This window comes from Schistocerca gregaria, chromosome 1 (genome assembly GCF_023897955.1).
Source record: "Schistocerca gregaria isolate iqSchGreg1 chromosome 1, iqSchGreg1.2, whole genome shotgun sequence".
Lineage (NCBI taxonomy): Eukaryota > Metazoa > Arthropoda > Insecta > Orthoptera > Acrididae > Schistocerca > Schistocerca gregaria.
Genome location: NC_064920.1, coordinates 818,897,975 through 818,917,498, shown reverse-complemented (window position 1 = coordinate 818,917,498; position 19,524 = coordinate 818,897,975). Strand labels below are relative to the sequence as shown.

The following is a 19,524-nucleotide window of genomic DNA, read 5'->3' as shown; positions in this document are numbered from 1 at the left end:
TTTGCTGTTGTGATTAACTATGTGTGGCCATACGATTCTCACTCTATACTATCCTGACTCTATAACATTATGACTCCATTCAGTTCTGGCTCTACACACAGGCAAGTTGAAATTTAACATCTGACGATATTAACCTTGTGATGCTACCTACTATTTTCTATTCGCTGATCACCATGTAAACATTACTAAGATTTTAAGACATGAAATAATTATGCTGTAATAATAAGGAATTACTTGTGATAATCACAGGCACATGACTCAATGAATGAATGTAAAATAAATTATGAGAACTAAACTCAATACACAGTCATAAGAAATGACATTCTTTACTAACTTACATTGACTGGAGGTCAAGTCACTTACACTGCATAAGATAGAATTGCGTTAATACTCAGTTACATTTTTTCTTAAATATCTACCATAGAAATTGGATTACATGAACTTCACATTTTGATTGTGTACCTGTAATTTTTGTGTTTGTAAATCTGTCTTTGAACAATGCTAATTTTATATTGTATGATAATTTAAATGACATGCAACTACTATATATGTATCAAATATAGGATCTATGCTTAATTGTAACATTTTTTAGATGTCACGTTTAATGTCTTTGGACAAATATGTATGTCATTTAGTGTTGTTCACACATTTTGCATGCTCAGGATCAAAAGATGAACTTCATGGTACACTGTATACAGTTCCATAAAATGAATTTGTGTAGAACAAGTTTGCCACTATGTGATTGACCTAAACTTTATATCTACTTATGTACTTCAAGGAACTTGCCACATTTATGTAGCTACCTGTGGTCATATATATTTTGAGTCATTTACTGAGCACTGAGCTTATGTGCTTATTCAAATAATGTCGATTTTAATGTTGACTTTTATATTCAAGTGCATATAATTTACTATTATTCATTTACTCACTATGATTTGTTTCTGTTATTGTGGCATATATGAGACTTTTGATCACCTATTTCAACCGTGAGAACCTGTTTTCTCAAAGGAATATTACATCAATGGTTTTATGATGGTCTTCATGAACTCTTTTGTACTCAGCAAGGTACGAGTATGCTTGTGCCTTATACTATTACTACTGATTCTGTACCGTACCTTTATCTGAATATGAAAAGGAGTGACACACTAAAACATTTTCAGTGTGGTTGTCAGTGGCTGTAATATATGTAATGAGTCCTGGAGTGTTCTTACACCTCAAACTTGTGTTTTGTCAAATGAATATATTAACGTTTTGGTGTGGTTGTCAGTGAACATAGTGTGAGTTGTCCCTGAGCTTTCTGCACCTAAAGCTAGTGTTACTTTACCTTGTTTTGTATAGCCAGATGAATTTTACTCCCTTGAAGAACTGTAAATAACATTTTGTTGTTGTATCAAAAGTCAAATGAACTACCGCCAATGTCATGCAGATTTGAGTGCTCACCTGCACAATGATACTTGTATATTTAATTTCTCTCTCTTTAAATTATTTGAAATTGTATGTAATATTATATCAACACAATTGAAAGAGTTTTTTACACTCTTAGAGAACTATAAATAACATTTTTCTATCCTATCAAATTAACTACTATGAGAGGTTAGAGCTTCTATATTATTCCTTCTTGAACACAGTGCACAGCTCATCAGTTTCATGTTATGTACATAACTTATGTAATCTTATGCTTACATTGATGCATTCTATCACCTTTGTAAAACATCTGATGCTATTTTTCTCAATTTCGCTACGTAACAATTTTGCTTTTGCTCCTTGCCAACATGTGCAAGAATCACTCCATAAAATTCTTAAAACAGAGAAGGTGGACGTTAATACTCCTTTGCAGAGTTGACTAATGGTTATGCTCCGATGTGCATACACAAACACTGAGTATGAGATATTATTATCGCAAGTAGCAGAGAGCGAACTGTTGTTGAGAGGAATCGGAAGTGGTCGGAAGCAGCCTGCGGTGGACAGAAGCAGCGCCACATGAGAGGTCGCAGGCTCCCGTGATCGCGCAAGTAGCGCCGTAGGAGACTTTGGTATTAACTGAGGATATTTGAAAATATGCCTTTTTGCTGCACTTAGCTGTTCGTTGCTAGTTTTGTGCATGCATGCATTGAGGGTAATGAGGGTAATATTCGTATCTTTGTTGCGACCTGAAATGTATTTATTGACATTGTAAAATAAGTAAAAGCCTATATATATATATATATATATATATATATATATATATATATATATATATATATATTGGCAGTAGTCGTTGCAATTATAATGACCATCCATTGCACTCTGCATTGGTCGTTGTACTGCGTTTGGAATATTTTAGCATGTTGCTGACCACGCAGTTGCAGCGGCAAGACGAGGTAAGTTTTCTGTTGCATACAAGAGCATAGAATTGTCAGAAGTTGTTAGAGAAAATCTAAAACTAGCAGCCAGATACTTGAGAATTGATTTCTTTGTGATTTGGAGGACAAGTAATCTAATTTCTGTCTTCATTTGTTCTCAATCAGAATTCTATTACTGTCAGAGACGGAACATCGAACACACATTTCCGTACGTCTTTCACCAGTACAAATTATAATTACTAATACTGAAGTTTCAAAACCAATAACTTCTTTCAGTCTCTCATAGTGATTGCATTTTGTCGGCATGTCTCATGTGCGTTTTAAGTTATCCATGTTTCATTGACCGTCACCCTCCATTACGTAGCATTGTTCTCATGTTCCACTACTGCGTTAACACCGCGCAGTTTGTGTTAGGCCTATGATCACCAGATAGTCGATGGGGCATTAAACCGTTATATCTCTTTCTTGTTCTGCTAAAATATGTCCCCCTGGGTCGTATTATGGTATCCTGTAAGGCGTAGCTGCAGATAGTGCGATAATATGTGTTATAGACACGGAAAACAAACACACTGAGCTTGTGCATTGGTTCCAGGTGGTATGAACTGTAATGTTATACTTTTTAGGAGCGATAGTTTGCTCTAAGTGAGTATTATTTTTATACACAGATAATGAATTAAGCAAAAGCAAGCTACTTTCTCAAGCTATTGGCCAACAGTAGTGCTCACACCATAGTTGTAGTACTCTTACACAATTTTTCCCAGTCTTCTTTGAAATTACTTGAACCTTCCCTACTGTCCTTGCAAGATCTTACACCCTAGAAATGATCGTATGGCACAGTGTAGCCCCTTTTCGCAGCACCATAAATAACTTTCCATACAATTTATCATCCAGATTAACAGTCGGCTTAATTGTATATATACGAATGTGTTAAGGCATTGATGTTAGTTGATCTACTCTCTTGGTACCTCTAATTTTCAGGGTTACTTTGGTAAGCACTTCCTCTTCAAATCACGACTGCTCGGAGTTGAAAACAAATTTCTTACAGAACAATGGGATGAATCCTATTATCTCGTCTACAAATTTTCTGTCCGATTCCACAGTTTGGTGTGCATCGTCAAGTTAACGCTTTGTTTGAAATTTCTTTATCTTATCCCTTCCAGTTCTGTAGCAATGTTTGACGTTGAGCAACAATCCATCGCTTCCCTTGAAATCACTGTAATATCTATTGCGCGTAATTTGATGTGCATAACGTAGTAGATCACTGTGTAGATTGCATAGAGCATCCTTGAAATATGCAAACAGCAATTTTCGTGAAAAGTGGGCCTGGTCTTCGCTCGAACATCCGTAATTTTTCTTATGCACTACATGGTCACATTCCTGTGGACTTATTCCAAATGTGTTCACAAACTTCCATATACGTTATTATGTTTAGTACCCTATCCCTGAGCAACGGTTTTCATTTACTAGGTTTCACTATAGACGGGATTTGTGACTCCCTTTCCGACAACGATGATGAACTGCATGGCTCGGCACATGTTTCAGTATCACCTTCGCTTGTTATGGACGTACTGTCTTTCCTGTACTCCTCATGTGCATTGTCCGCACAGTCCGTCGTATAAGACACCACAAATTCCACCACTGACTGTGCAGAAACGCTAATATTTCGTCTACCACTTCTCTCTCAATTCCTTCGGCTCCATTGTAACGTAGTGTCTGCTTCGGCCACTGTTGTTGTAGATATAGGGGAATGTTTGCTTTTTTTATCGTTGCCATTGCTTTCCTTTCCATCGACAGCACTAGCACTATAGCGCTGTTTCGAGTTAGTCGTCGACTAAGCAGTTCGACTAAGCAGTTCATTCGAGACATTCCAGAAGTACCCAGTAGCGCTAAGAACATTAATCCATTACTTGTATATAAGAATGTCCGTATCCTCTTGCTGTGCTCACCACTGGATACCTCTAGTCTCTTTTGACACTAGCAGCCAATACTGTGGTTGCATAGTACGATATGTGTGTGGGGGGGGGGGGGGAGGGGGTAGTGGGTGGAGGCTGGGGAAAGAGGGGGGGGGGGGTTGGCGGAGGGGAGCGAATGTTGTAAACATCATCGGCTTTACGACTTCGCACTCAAGGGTTTATTTGTGAGATTGATCTGTATGTTTAAAAAGAGCGGGCGGCTTAGTGTCATATTTCCAAGTTGCTTAGTTTAAGAGTCTGAATGAGCGATTATAACCTTAAAGTTATGTCTGTGTATGCTCAAAATCAACGCCGAGACCACGAGAACACTATGAAGTGGGGATGCACAAAAATCGTCTATAATTTAAAATCATGTATTTGGCGACTGTGTTGTGCCGCAATCATTTATAAGAAGTTTGAAAGTCGTACGACAGACATGGTCACGCAAGGAACAAGCTACTATGAAGTTCAGTATTCCGCACTCAGATGCTCCAATAAAGCCACTGGTATTAAGACTTGCGTGTTCTCAACACTGATGATAAATTTTCAGTAGCGTGTAATAGTTAGTGATCTTGTTACACCCGTGTTTAGCCGATCCCCGTTGTTGATCTTCCTACTGGAAGTAAACAGCTCCATTTTGCGGTCGCTAAGCGTCTTATTCAGTAGAAACTTACGCCTCCCCCGTACAATAAATTGCTCCACTAATGGCCCCCGTAATCCGAGCCGTTTGTAGAGGCAACATGAGAAAACATGTGCTAATTATCCGGAACCTCTCCATACACGAGGAGGAGAGAGCAAGGAGTCTGAAGGGCTGTCTGCGTTCTTCTAATACCTCGCGAAACTTGCTAATTTACATTTTCTGGAGAGGTAGTCTGCCAGCTACTCTGAGAGGTGATAATACGTTAAGCTAGTCTCTGCAACTTCCTCTATATCGTTCCCCTTTATTTATTCGTCAGTACTTTCTGCGATATTATCTGCCACTCACTGCAATGACAGGTGTAGGTATTAGAGAAACGTCCTAGTGTCCTCCTGTTTTTCCCACTCTATCCAAAATTCGGCTATGGTACTGTGATTCCACAAGTATTGATATTTAACCACGGTCGATTCCTTTCGACTGCGTGGATATTCAGTACAATATTTTTCGCAAGTCTGAAATACCTACTACAGCCCCAATAATGAATTTCACTATTCTCATCATTTAGAAAAGCTATGAATTTTTGTTTAGAGCATAAATGAAGAAGGACACCTACTTACAGTGAACTATGTATCTTGTAAATTATGTAGCGTGGTTGTTGGTTGGGAAAGACGTCTCTCGGTGATAGAATTTGAAGCTATTCTTAACCAAGAAGTAGAAGATAACTAAATTATTTTGAAGGTACCAGCGAATAATATAGCTTTTAACACTTTCCATTCCATATTGCAGCAACACAATGACAATAATTTAAGTGAAGTACTTATCAGCAAAAAATATCTGTAAACCGTGGCCTCTAACAGACTGATAACAATCACCACACAAGCACTCCGAGTATAGAATGTTAAAACTTAAGCCAGAGTAGTAAACGATGGATAATTATTGCTAGAGAGTTGCACCAAATACAGAAGAAGGAAGGGAGAGTAGGGTTGAATGACTCTTTGGTGACAAGACGGGGGCGTGTTCACACTGGAGAAAGATTTGGAAAGAAATCGTGTGTGTCTTTCCTCAGGGAGCATTTCAGCTTTTGTCTTAACAGATATAGAGAGACTGCGGAAACCCAGGACGGGGATCTGAACCACCGTTTTCCCGAATGTGAGTCTTGCATCTTAACCACTACGCAACCTTCTCTGTATTACGGAAGCAGTTTCGGATTGTTGTTCCCGTTTAAAGTCAAGAATTCAAGTTCCTCCGTATCTTTTCGGTCAGTAGCAACATTGTATCTGGAATATAAGACTACTGACCCTTGTGACTGACCCTGAAACTTTTAGAGGATCAAGTGTCGATTTGGATGGTGTATAAGCAGAACCGAACCGCAGGTGCCTAAAAGGAAAGCGTTCAATTTAATATTCTCATACTAGTTTCGGTGTTTTGTAACTTTCTTAAATTATTGACAGAGTTTGTTTTCATTAGCACTTAGGTAATACGACAGATTTAGCTGTGTTGAAACGTGTTAAATGGTGAAAAGCGCTCCAACCTGAATGTTCTTTCTGTCATTCGAATCGAAAGTCATGACAGTTTATATTTTTCCCTCTTTAAATGTAAAACACTTGTAGCGCTTAGCCACACTGCAGCCCACCGAACCGGACGTGTTCCAGGACCTGTCCAGTCGTTACTGCGACAGTACTGTGATACTTTACAATCTCTCAGCAATTATTAGATTTTGAACGTGCACTAGATCCTCAGCGTTCCTATTTCCTACGTTCTGTATTACAACACAACACATAATTATTACAAAAATTACTGAATCCAAGCGGTTTAGACATTTCTGGTACAAACAGCACCACAGCAGTGCTAAAACAGACGAAGCAGGATGTGTGTCCGCAGCTCCTCATGGTCCGTTATCAACGACCAACTTCGAGCGGTGCATTCAGTCACTGTTGACAGAAAGCAATGACCCTGAATGGCCGAAGATAATACACTGCTGTAAGGCGGTGGCACTAAACACAGAGATAAGCGTTTAAACATTCATCTCGTCACTGGTATTTGTCTGTGAAGCCGAGGAGAGATCGTGGTGTACAGTTCCTGATTACAACACTGTTTTGAGGCCTCATTTGCTGTGTATCTATTACAATATTCGAATTGATAGTGGTCTGTTCTTAAATGTGGACAGGTCCTGCAGCCATTTTCGCATTTTAATACGAATTTGTTCCTTACCCTTCGTTTAATTCCTTTATCTTACACGTGACAAGGAAGTGGACAAATACTGAGCGGCTAAACATCTCACACAGTGTTCACTGGGCAGAGGACGACAGCGGTTTTCATTGTCTTCAAAGCCCGTTGTGTACGTGACTGAAGTAATCATTACAAGTAAGATACTGAATTATGGATAAAGTCCTAACAGCGCCGTGTAGTAACCCATTGCTCCTTAATAATGTAAGCAGCGCATCGTTGCATGGAGTGTAGGAGATACTGGAAATGTTGGTGAACTATACTGCTCTACAGAAGCGCGGTCGCTGACCCCAATTCACTCATATTGGTCAGTGCTGGCACGTACATTATGTACAATTGCGTGCCAGATGTAGCTAGTAGGATTGAGGTCAGGCGAGCTGGAAAACACTACGAGCACTCTCCTACTCATTGCGCGTTCTGGAAATTATTCTGACATAATTTAGGAGCGATGTAATGACACATTCGTCTTACAAAAAGAGGTGATAACAGACGGGGAGCTGCAGCTGAAAAAACGGATGAGCAACACTGGACTTCGGTTTTGTTATCGTTAGATTATGAGCGACGGTAGCACACCTGTAACGAGCCATATTTCGTCAAATGTAAACATTCTCAGCGCAAGGATACCCTGACCACAATCCTATGCGGTGACCTGTTAGTAAATGCCTGATGTAGTTGGCCATGCACTTGTACCTAACGATTGGTGTGTACCAACGTGCACCACAACTTATCACTGCGGGAGACGTTCTGCCATCGTCTCAGCGTACGATTGTGGCGCTAATGTGCCAATGTTAAGGCTGCAAACAAGAGACGGAGGTGAATAGACGCGTAGACACCGTCTTTCAAGATTTCAAAAGGCTTTCGACACTGTGCCACATCATCTATTGCCAACCAAGATACAACCGTAAGAACTACCTTCCCAGATACACTACTCAGAAAAAGAAAAAAAAATGAAGACATTGTCCGAATGGGATGGAAATCGGTAGATGTATTATACATGTACACACAAACAAATGATAATTTATGAAAAAAAGGTTGACTTATTCAAGAGCAAGAGCTTCACAAATTGACTAACTCAATAGCGCGAGCATAAATGTTTTAAGCTAAAATAGATCCTGTACCACGACTAACTGGACGGCACTACGTCGAAAAGTGACTTGTTTCACGGACGAAGAATTGCTGAGGAGATTGTAGGAATCAGATTTTGACACCAGCATTATCGGTGTTTTGTGACGAATAAGTTGCATTTTTGAAGGCAACTGATAGCGATTCTATTTATAACGTTATTTTTAAATTGTTCTAGTAGAATCCTCACATGAAATAACCCTTGCTCATTTCATACCGTCGCCGTGGTACGACGAAAAGTTCAAGAAGAGATAATAAGAGACGCAGAAAGGAATAAGATCAATAATTTATAATTGATAATAAAATCAGAATGTGCTTGTCTTTTTTAAATTTGTGATAAGTTCCTATGGGACCAAACTGCTGAGGTCATCGGTCGCTAGCGTTACACACTACTTAACGTTACTTAGACTAACTTATGCTAAGGACAACACACACACACCCATGACCGAGGGAGGACTCGAACCTCCGACGGGGGGGGGGGGGGGGGGGGGGGACACCCCGCATGAACCGTGGCAAGACCCTTAAGACCCTTAGACCGCATGGCTACACCGCACAGCCTTTGTCTTTTTGTGTAGATAATAAGTTAAATGTCTGTTTTATCGTCTCTTATTGTTTCATTAGATGTCTCCCAGAATATGTACTGTTCTCTGAAATGAATAATAATCCATTTCAAGATTAGTTGTGTCGGAAAATTAATGAGAAAAATAAGCAGGTAATGTTAAATGTGGCCGTCTTTAAAATGGAATCGATTCGCCTCGTGCGATTATTTTCAGTGCCATTCGGCCTCAGTTTATTCACTACCATTTTAAAAATTGAACCTGCTGAATTGAGAGACGAAGTCTGGCTATTACGCTAAATGAGATTTTCATGGAAAGAATACCGTTTAATAATTACGCTGTCGCGCAGTTATTAAACGGATCGATTCCATAAAGATTACGAGCTGTTGCTTTCTACTTTCATAAAAGCTGAATGGAAACTTGACTCATACTTAAAAGGAGTAATATCCACTACGGTCATTGCATTCGGATTTGCTGTGAAGGCAAAGAGTAATTTCATTTTTTTCTTTAATGTGATCTGCCCATTCTATGGTAACTTTTAATTAAGGAAGGCTGGAAACTACTTACTCATTACCAGTAGTTTGCCATATCAAACAGTGGCTATGACAACGACTGTGTTGGTGATGGCACTGGACTGCAAGACATCTGCAGCAAGCAGGACTTTAAGACGCGACGAAGGATGAACTGGTAATACCCCGCCAACCCAAGATCTCATTCACAGGACATGTTCATTCACGTTTCATGAACAAGCCGCATGTAACTGTAATTGTAACACAAACACGCTATCCAGAAACACACTCTGTCAAACAGAAAGGAGCTTGCTTCTGCTGCTGGTGGTGGTGGTGGGCACATGACTGCGGGCATATAGTTCTGCTGTGTCTGCCGCAACCCTGGCAGCATTCAACGTGTCGTGCAAAAGATTTACTGATAGTTTTGTTGAAAGGTTTCTAGAAAAATACAACGCATGTTTAAAGGAAATCGCTGCAAGACGGTAAGGCCCCCGTAAACGATCAAAAAATTTGTAAAATTTTTCTACGTTTGACAAGTATTCGACCGTGTGCGGTGCTGTTTGACGGTTTGTCAAACGTAGATCGTGTTTCACGTGTCTGACAGAAATTCTGATTGGTGGAAAATCTGAGAAGCTGGAGAACATTGTTTGTGTTGAAGTTTCGCCATGTACATTTAATGAAAAACAGTTTTATTACACTATATCTCACTGTATCGTCAGTTTCTACAACTGCGGAAACTACGTAGAATTAGAAAAAAAAGCACTGAAAATTTCCAACATTCAGAGGTGTTGCATCTTTCCCAGCGATTTATTAGAAAGAGGTTAAAAAGGAAATATATACTAAGATGGTATCTGTTCTTTCGGACATGTCAGAAAGAACAGATATCATCTTAGTGTATATATATATATATATATATATATATATATATATATATATATAAGGTTCACCGGCCACTTGACCATATTCCTCTTCTGTGCGGATGCACAGGGAATCGGCAACTCGCCGCGAGTAGTGCGGCAAAATACGTTGAGAATGTGGGTTTCGCGGGTGGCGTGCCACAGATAAATACCTGCAGTCGCGCTATCCTCTGTGTCCTCGGTGGCTCAGATGTGTTCGTTCAGAGGGTTAGCTCCCTCTGTAATAAAAAAAACTGAGTTAATCGATCAACAACGAACTTAAACGGATGTCTTACGACGTCCGCCCCGAGCAGATGCAACGAAAACCATCGAACAAAATGAGTAAAAAAAAATCCGCAGCTCGTGGTCGTGCGGTAGCGTTCTCGCTTCCCACGCCCGGGTTCCCGGGTTCGATTCCCGGCAGGGTGAGGGATTTTCTCTGCCTTGTGATGACTGGGTGTCATGTGATGTCCTTATGTTAGTTAGGTTTAAGTAGTTCTAAGTTGTAGGGGACTGATGACCATAGCTGTTAAGTCCCATAGTGCTCAGAGCCATTTGAACAAAAAAAAGTGTCTTACTTCATGACTAAAAAAAAAAAGGATAGAGCGTCTGCCATGTAAGTAGGAGATCCCGGGTTCGAGTCCCGGTCGGGGCACGCATTTTCATCTGTCCCCGTGGCCGTATGTCAACGCCGGTAAGCAGCTAAGGGTGTTCATTTCATTGTAATTTCAAAAAGAAAATAAGTTCTCTACACATAACATACAAGGGTAAGTGAAATAAAATAAAAATCAAAGTTTTCAGGTTCCTCCGTGGATGATGTAGGCTACATGTTGCGACTTTGTGGTATTTTAATAAACTGTCAATAGAGAACCACGTAGAAGACATGTCTCCCTCAGTGTGAGGGCGAAGTAACTCTAAACGAATTATTGTCCATTCACACAAATTTTATGTAATTGTCAGGTACCTAGCGTAATATTTCTCTTAACAAGTTTGCATGTGTTTATTTCTCTCTTATTTTAATTCATTTCCTGGACCGGTATCTTGTTTTCGTCTTCCATTTCTTCTTTAAACAAAGTACCAGAATCAGTGCTAGAAATGTTTTATTTGCATTTGGGCCTATTCGCCCTAACGTCAGAATACAGCATAAACAAATAGCGCCTGCTTCGAAAGTTCGGTTCAATTGGCGAACTTTGTTTGTACGAATACAGGCCTGTTTGACAAATTCAGGGCCAGACAAGAGCGAATTTCACAACTAAGTTTGAAAATTTATGAGGGTCTTTAGTGCAACCAGTTCGAGAGCGTTGTTCCAATTATGTGCTTATCAAGCAGGCACGACACAAGAAATACATAAGAGTTCGACGAACTTTAACTGAAATTCTCGGGAAAAAAGAAGACATATTTGTCGCGAAACACTATTGCGGATAGTTAGAGAACCTGTATTCGAACATGACCGTGCCAGTAGTGTCAGTGTCTTCCTAACCGCCGACTGCTTCACGTCTGCTGTGCAGAGATCTACCTTAATTTAAGTGTTAACTGTATTTTTCTTACTTGTCACTCCTTCTTCAGTGTGTTTTTGCTTTTAGGAAGCTTTAATTGTCGAGTGCTATTAAAAGTGTTCCATATGTTTCGTGTTTGTTTTGAATACAGTCAGAGAGAGTCCCTCCAGTCAACCATAGTGCCAGTAGTGCTATGTTTTCAATACAGTCCAGAGACAGGTAGTGCTGATTTCTACAAGAAGTGGCTAGCAACCACAGTTTAGTCAATAAACAGCCGCCTTTAGTGAATTAGCAGTCTAGTTAAAAGTTGATTAACTCTCTTCAGTAAATTGATTCCTTAGAATGGATAGGATGTGTGACTGCTGTGTAGGGACGCAGGAGGAGCTGGCCGCTGTTCGCGAACAGCTGAGCGTGTTGATGGCTGCGGTCAGCCGTCTTCAGGCTGCTCCCTCGGAGTGTAGCGGCAGTGGGGAGTCTGGTGCGTCGCAAGGTACACCCCAGGTGTTACATGCTTCACCCACTGTCCCTGCTGTCGAGACATCTTCGCGGGTACCGGGCGCGGTTGGGCCACCCTCTCCCCAAGGGGAGTGGCGGGTTCAGCGGCGTTCGCGGCGCACGAGGCGGAGGGTAAATGTGGAGGCTGGCCGTGTGGCATCGCCCGCTCTGCCTGTGAGTGGACATGTGGCTGCTCCTTCAGCAAGGTCCGAGCAGGCACACGGGGGGAGGGGTATTTTAGTTATTGGGAGCTCCAACGTTAGGCGGGTGATGGAGCCCCTTAGGGAAATAGCGGAAAGGTCGGGGAAGAAGGCCAGTGTTCACTCTGTCTGCTTGCCGGGGGATTTCATCCGAGATGTGGAGGAGACCCTACCGGTGGCGATAGAGAGCACAGGGTGCACCCGACTGCAAATTGTTGCTCATGTCGGCACCAATGACTCCTGCCGTCTGGGTTCAGAGGTCATCCTCAGTTCGTACAGGCGGTTGGCGGAATTGGTGAAGGCGGAAAGCCTCACTCGCGGGGTGGAATCAGAGCTAACTATTTGTAGTATCGTTCCTAGAACCGATCGCGGTGACTGGTTTGGAGCCGAGTGGAAGGCTTAAACCAGAGGCTCAGACGATTCTGCGGAGATCTGGGGTGCAAATTTCTATACCTCCGCTATCGGGTGGAGAAATGTAGGGTCCCCCTGAACAGGTCAGGCGTGCACTACACGCAGGAAGCGGCTACAAGGGTAGTGGAGTACGTGTGGAGTGCACATGGGAGTTTTTTAGGTTAGAGAATTCCCTCCCTAGGCCCGACAAGACGCCTCCTGAGGCGCGGCACGGTAGGAGTAGGTAAAATGCAACAGGGAATAACAATATTAATGTGCTATAAGTAAACTGCAGAAGCGTCTATAGAAAGGTCCCAGAGCTGCTCTCATTAATAAACGGTCACAACTAACATATAGTACTAGTGACAGAAAGTTGGCTGAAACCACACGTAAACAATAATGAAATCCTAAGCTCAGATTGGAATGTATACCGCAGAGACAGTTTGGACAGTGAAGGGGGAGGCCTGTTTATAGCGATAAGAAGTGCAATAGTATCGAAGGAGATTGCTGGAGATCCGAAATGTGAAATGATTTCGGTGAAGGTCACAGTTAAAGCAGGCTCAGACATGGTAATTGGATGTCTCTGTAGGCCCCCTGGCTCAACAGCTGTTGTGGCTGAGCACCTGAAGGATAATTTGGAAAATATTTCGAGTAGATTTCTGCACCATATTATAATTCTGGGTGGATATTTTAATTTGCCGTATATAGACTGGGTGACTCAAATGTTCATAACGGGTGGCAGGGATAAAGAATCCAGTGAAATTTTTTAAAGTGCTTTATCTGAAAACTATCTTGAGCAGTTAAACAGAGAACCGAATCGTGGCGATAACATATCAAACCTTCTGGTGACAAACAGACCCGAACTATTTGAAACAGTTAACGCAGAACAGGGAATCAGCGATCATAAAGCGGTTACGGCATCGATGATTTCAGCCATAAACAGAAATATTAGAAAGGGTAGGGAGATTTTTCTTTTTAGCAAAAGTGACAAAAACGGATTTCAGAGTACCTGATGGCTCAACACAAAAGTTTTGTCTCAAGTACAGAGAGTGTTGAGGATCAGTGGACAAAGTTCAAAACCATCGTACATTATGCGTTAGATGAGTATGTGCCAAGCAAGATCGTAAGAGATGGAAAAGAGCCACCGTCGTACAACAACCGAGTTAGAAAACTGTTGCGGAAGCAAAGGGAACTTCACAGCAAACATAAACATAGCCAAAGCCTTGCAGACAAACAAAAACTACGCGAAGCGAAATGTAGTGTGAAGAGGGCTGTGCGAGAGGCGTTCAATGAATTCGAAAGTAAAGTTCTATGTACTGACTTGGCAGAAAATCCTAAGAAATTTTGGTCTTATGTCAAAGCGGTAGGTGGATCAAAACAAAATGTCCAGACACTCTGTGACCAAAATGGTACTGAAACAAAGGATGACAGACTCAAGGCCGAATTACTAAATGTCTTTTTCCAAAGCTGTTTCACAGAGCAAGAGTGCATTGTAGTTCCTTCTCTAGATTGTCGCACAGATGGCAAAATGGTAGCTATCGAAATAGACGACAGAGGGATACAGAAACAATTAAAATCGCTCAAAAGAGGAAAGGCCGCTGGTCCTGATGGGATACCAGTTCGATTTTACACAGAGTACGCGAAGGAACTTGCCCCCTTCTTGAAGCGGTGTACCGTAGGTCTCTAGAAGAGCGTAGCGTTGAAAGGATTTGAAAAGGGCACAGGGCACCACGTTTTCAAGAAGGAACGTCGAACAGATGTGCAGAACTATAGACCTATATCTCTAACGTCGATCAGTTGTAGAATTTTGGAACACGTACTATGTTCGAGTATAATGACTTTTCTGGAGACTAGAAATCTACTCTGTAGGAATCAGCATGGGTTTCGAAAAAGACGGTCATGTGAAACCCAGCTCGCGCTATTCGTCCACGAGACTCAGAGGTCCATAGACAAGGGTTCCCAGGTAGATGCCGTGTTTCTTGACTTCCGCAAGGTGTTCGATACTGTTCCCCACAGTCGTTTAATGAACAAAGTAAGAGCATATGGACTATTAGACCAATTGTGTGACTGGATTGAGGAGTTCCTAGATAACAGAACGCAGCATGTCATTCTCAATGGAGAGAAGTCTTCCGAAGTAAGAGTGGTTTCAGGTGTGCCGCAGGGGAGTGTCATAGGACCGTTGCTATTCACAATATACATAAGTGACCTGGTGGATAACATCGGAAGTTCACTGAGGCTTTTTGCAGACGATGCTGTGGTGTATCGAGAGGTTGTAACAATGGCAAATTGTACTGCAATGCAGGAGGATCTTCAGCGAATTGACGCACGGTGCAGGGAATGGGAATTGAATTTCAATGTAGACAAGTGTAATGTGCTGCGAATACATAGAAAGATAGATCCCTTATCATTTGGCTACAAAATAGCAGGCCAGCAACTGGAAGCAGTTAATTCTATAAATTATCTGGGAGTACGCATTACGAGTGATTTAAAATGGAATGATAATATAATGCTGATCGTCGGTAAAGCAGATGCCAGACAGATTCATTGGAAGAATCCTAAGGAAATGCAATCCGAAAACAAAGGAAGTAGGTTACCGTACGCTTGTTCGCCTACTGCTTGAATACTGCTCAGCAGTGTGGGATCCGTACCAGATAGGCTTGATAGAAGAGATAGAGAAGATCCAACGGAGAGCAGCGCGCTTCGTTACAGGATCATTTAGTAATCGCGAAAGCGTTACTCCAGTGGAAGACTCTGCAGGAGAGACGCTCAGTAGCTCGGTACGGGCTTTTGTTAAAGTTTCGAGAACATACCTTCACCGAAGAGTCAAGCAGTATATTGCTCCCTCCTACGTATATCTCGCGAAGAGACCATAAGGATAAAATCAGAGAGATTAGAGCCCACACAAAAGCATACCGACAATCCTTCTTTCCACGAACAATACGAGACCGGAATAGAAAGGAGAACGGATAGAGGTACTCAGGTACCCTCCGCCATACACCGTCAGGTGGCTTGCGGAGTAGGGATGTAGATGTAGATGTAGATTGTGATGTCCGTCTTCGTAACTCAGCGGTTACTGTGTCTGGCTGCTATGCAGAGAACCTGGTTCGGTTCCCGTAACTCTCTGGGATTTTTCCTTGGTGGTAGGACTGGTACAGTTTGCACTCAGCCTCGTGAGACCACCTGAGATGTTTCGGCTCCGAGGTGTAGACCCCACGCCCAAGCATACCGTGTCCAATGACGCCGTAGCCAGAGGATGATTCGGCGGTCGATCGGTCCAGATTGGTCCATCAGTTCCATACCACTGTGTTTCGCTTGCCTTGTCGTGCGACCCTAATGCTACGTCCATCGTCTATTTTGGATAGAGATCATGGAAATAAGATAAGAGAGATTAAACGTGTACATTAACAGCCACTGTTACATCTCTCAATCCGCGAATGGGATAAGAACGAAAATCCATAATACTGGTACCTTACGCCCTTTGTCATACACTTTACAATGGCTTTCCGAGTGGATATGTAGATCACTATGGGACTTAACATCTGAGTACATCAGTCCACTTGACTTAGAATTACTTAAACCTAACTAACCTAAGAACATCATACACATCTATGCCTGAGGCCGGATTCGAACCTGCTACCGTAGCAGCAGCGCGGTTCCGGACTGGAGCGTCTAGAACCGCTCGGCTACAGCGGTCGGCTACATGAGATGAAGAGATGTAGGCGTATCGAGAGGTAGTTTCTGTATACCACAGTGAGGAGACGGATCTTGTCACCTAGCGCTGAACTGGTGTGCAGTTTGCTGCGCTGTGGTCCGTCCACCTACTGTCACAAGCCACGACAGCCAACAGTGACATACCATCAACATGTTGTTGTCCACAGCATGGGCGTCTTACCGCCCATAGTTTCTCCCGAGCATAAGCACTTGCGGTGCACACTTGCCACAGTGACAAGGGAAGGGCCCGCTGCATGGATCAAGTGTACCATGCGTTGAGCTGCTTCTGTTTGTCCGGAAGAAGTATAGCGGTGATACAGCGTGTCTAGTCCACCATACGCTCGTCTGTCGTTCTGACGTTTTCTTAATATCAGCACGATGTAATCAGTACTGTTGCTAATAGTACCCCAAAATTTTACTGCAAATTAGTGTAGTTGCACATTTGTCAGTGCAGGTTATGTTACTGGTGTAATAAAAGTGTTTGACTTCTGTGAGCCTGATAAACGTAAAAGAACAGGTGTTTCTATTGTTTTCGGCATTACGACATGCAAAGCTGTTGCATGTTACATTCCTCATCCATATTTGTGGTTTAGATTTAATAAGCTAAATAAATTTCAAAGCGGAAGTTAAACAAAAGAAATTAACGTAATACGTGTGCGGTCAATGATAGCGGGTCTAGGACCTATCGTAAACGGAGCGCTTATCCTGGACCTTCTGATCATAGTGAATTATTTTGTAGATGAGGAATTTGTTCCATAACCTCGCCTCCCTGATCACCTTTTTTTCTGCGGGTCCCTCAGACAGAACACGGATCATTTCCTCCAGCATGCTCTTGAATCCGAGCCTGAGCTCCATCGTTAATGAATTAGCAAGTACGGGACTTGGAACGCCCCTCTCACTTAAACTGCGACCTCTCTTAACGTATGACGTTCACGTTTACAACGTGTATTATGATTAGAAATTTTTTATCCTCAAAAAAGTTGCTAATCCTTAGTTTACTTCCTGCCAGTGTCGGAAGTATTTTAGGTATACTACAGTTTTTTTTTAAGTAACTAAAGTTCTGAAAGCTACATTTTCAGAGTGCGCGGCTTTAAGTGAAATGAAGGGAAAGGAGGGAATAGTTAACTTAAACACGTCTGTCCTCGCATCACGGTAGCTTCATATTCATACAGATCATTAACAGATAAGACGAGACATTCTCCCCACCACTGACTATGTTAGGAACGCATCGTTCATTTCGGTGAAAAGCTGGATTATTTACTTGTTATGGTAGTCATATATAAAGCCAGATGTAGCCTGTTGTGGTATCTTGTGTCGCAGTCTTGATGAAAAGTTCCAGTCTTGAAAACAATTATTGTTTTGTGCTACTAAGAATTTTTTAAATTACCTAACCAGTAGTGAAATTAACTAATTTTCTGTTGCATTCATTAGTACCGTCTTACTTTTCACATATAATAAGAGGTGAAATTGTCACTGAGTTCAAGAATTTAATCAAATATTAGCTAAAAAGTTTCCTCCAAAGCTATTGTAAACAGCTCTCTGAACATTCGGTATGTTGTTATATCCAGTTGTCGTTGCTCTATGTCTGGAAAAGAAAGAAGATCTCTCTTCTATCAAGATATGTCTTCGTTTCTTTTTTCAATTACTTATGGAGTGACTTACCTTAAGACATCTGTCGCATTAATAAGAACATATTTTCAACATACTTCTGATAGAAGGGAGTGTGTAGAAATTTCCGTCTTATTATTCCTTAAATCAGATACTCCATAACAATTTTGAAAGGATGTCCTAACTAAACGCAACGGAGGCACAATAATTCAAGCAGTTAAAGAAGAGATGAGAACTGTTCCTCATCAGTTAGCGTCTATCTATTGTTGGAAATTTCGTGGGGCCGTTACAGTTTTGCTACCTGAAGAAATTGTAAGCGTGCGTCTTGCGAAATATTTAGAGATCTTAACTGCAACGGACCACAGCCTACCACATCTTCATTTTAATCTGAGAATTTCACAATTCTTTCTTACCGACGGTGACAGCGTTCATTCGCAATGCTTTTTCTTTGCAGCATTGGCTCGATAAGAGACAAGAGTTTTGCCACTTGTACTTGAAGATAGACGCCTAAAATTTTGCAAGAAGCTATGCAGAAACAGAGAACAATTTGCTTTCTTTACGGAATCTACAAATAGTTTTCAGCTATCTACGCGCGTCTACGGAGAAGACCATGAACACTGTTAAATTAGCACAATGTAATTCTCAGAGTCTTACATATAGTTATTACTCCAATGTTCAGTCCACCAATGCAACGGAAAATCGTCTTAATGGATGATACAGGGAAATTGCTCTTTGCCACGCAGTTATCAGCGTGCACGAAAGCATAGAGAGAGGACAATAGAAAATAAACTTAAAGTGCGTTTAATACGTCACTAAATATTTGACAGGAATTCCTTTCTCACAAATGGAATACAGATTTCATATTTGTCATAGGACTGCATACAGGGTGTAACGCAGTGAGGAAAGCGTCAGCAGGTTTCTCGAGCACCAACTCGAGGTAGCAGGGTGACGGCTGTGGTGGCGTGAGCTTACCTGAGAGTGGTGTGAGAGAGTGGTCGTGCCCTTGGGCAGGAAGGCGGACCCGAGCAGCAGGCACGAGCGCAGCACGAGGTGATCGCGACGCGGCGGGCGCCCTCAGGCGGTGTCAGGGCACTCGCGACACGAGGGGTGCTGGTTGCCCGGCAACATAGCCGCCACTGACTGCGCCGCTCGCGCCGGCACGGACACCCCGGCGGAGCGCGGCTCTGCGCATGCGCCGACGTCGACGCTGTCGGCGCTGGCCTTGCGGTCAGCCTCCCCCGCTGCGCTGCACGCGACGCCAACACCTGCGGTCGTGGCCGCTGTTCTCCTCGCCAAGGTCGATACGGTAAACATAACATTTTAAACTCCGAAGTACACGAGTGAACAGATGTACCTTGCATGCTTGACATCTAAACTGACCAA

General features: G+C 42.1%; 1 protein-coding gene across 3 annotated transcripts in view; it reads right to left on the bottom strand.

Moving 5' to 3' along the window:
- LOC126270956 (follistatin-related protein 5-like) overlaps positions 1 to 19,279 on the bottom strand; it is a 556,933-nt gene extending 537,654 nt beyond the window's left edge. The window contains exons 1-2 of one of the 3 annotated variants that reach the window (XM_049974113.1): positions 19,114 to 19,279; positions 10,415 to 10,480 (exon numbers count right to left, since the gene is read on the bottom strand). The gene's annotated coding sequence lies outside the window, so the exon portion shown is untranslated. The remainder of the gene's footprint in view (positions 1 to 10,414; positions 10,481 to 19,113) is intronic. The other 2 variants (XM_049974114.1, XM_049974112.1) reach the window with 2 other exon arrangements.
- Between the last annotated feature and the right edge of the window lie 245 nt (positions 19,280 to 19,524).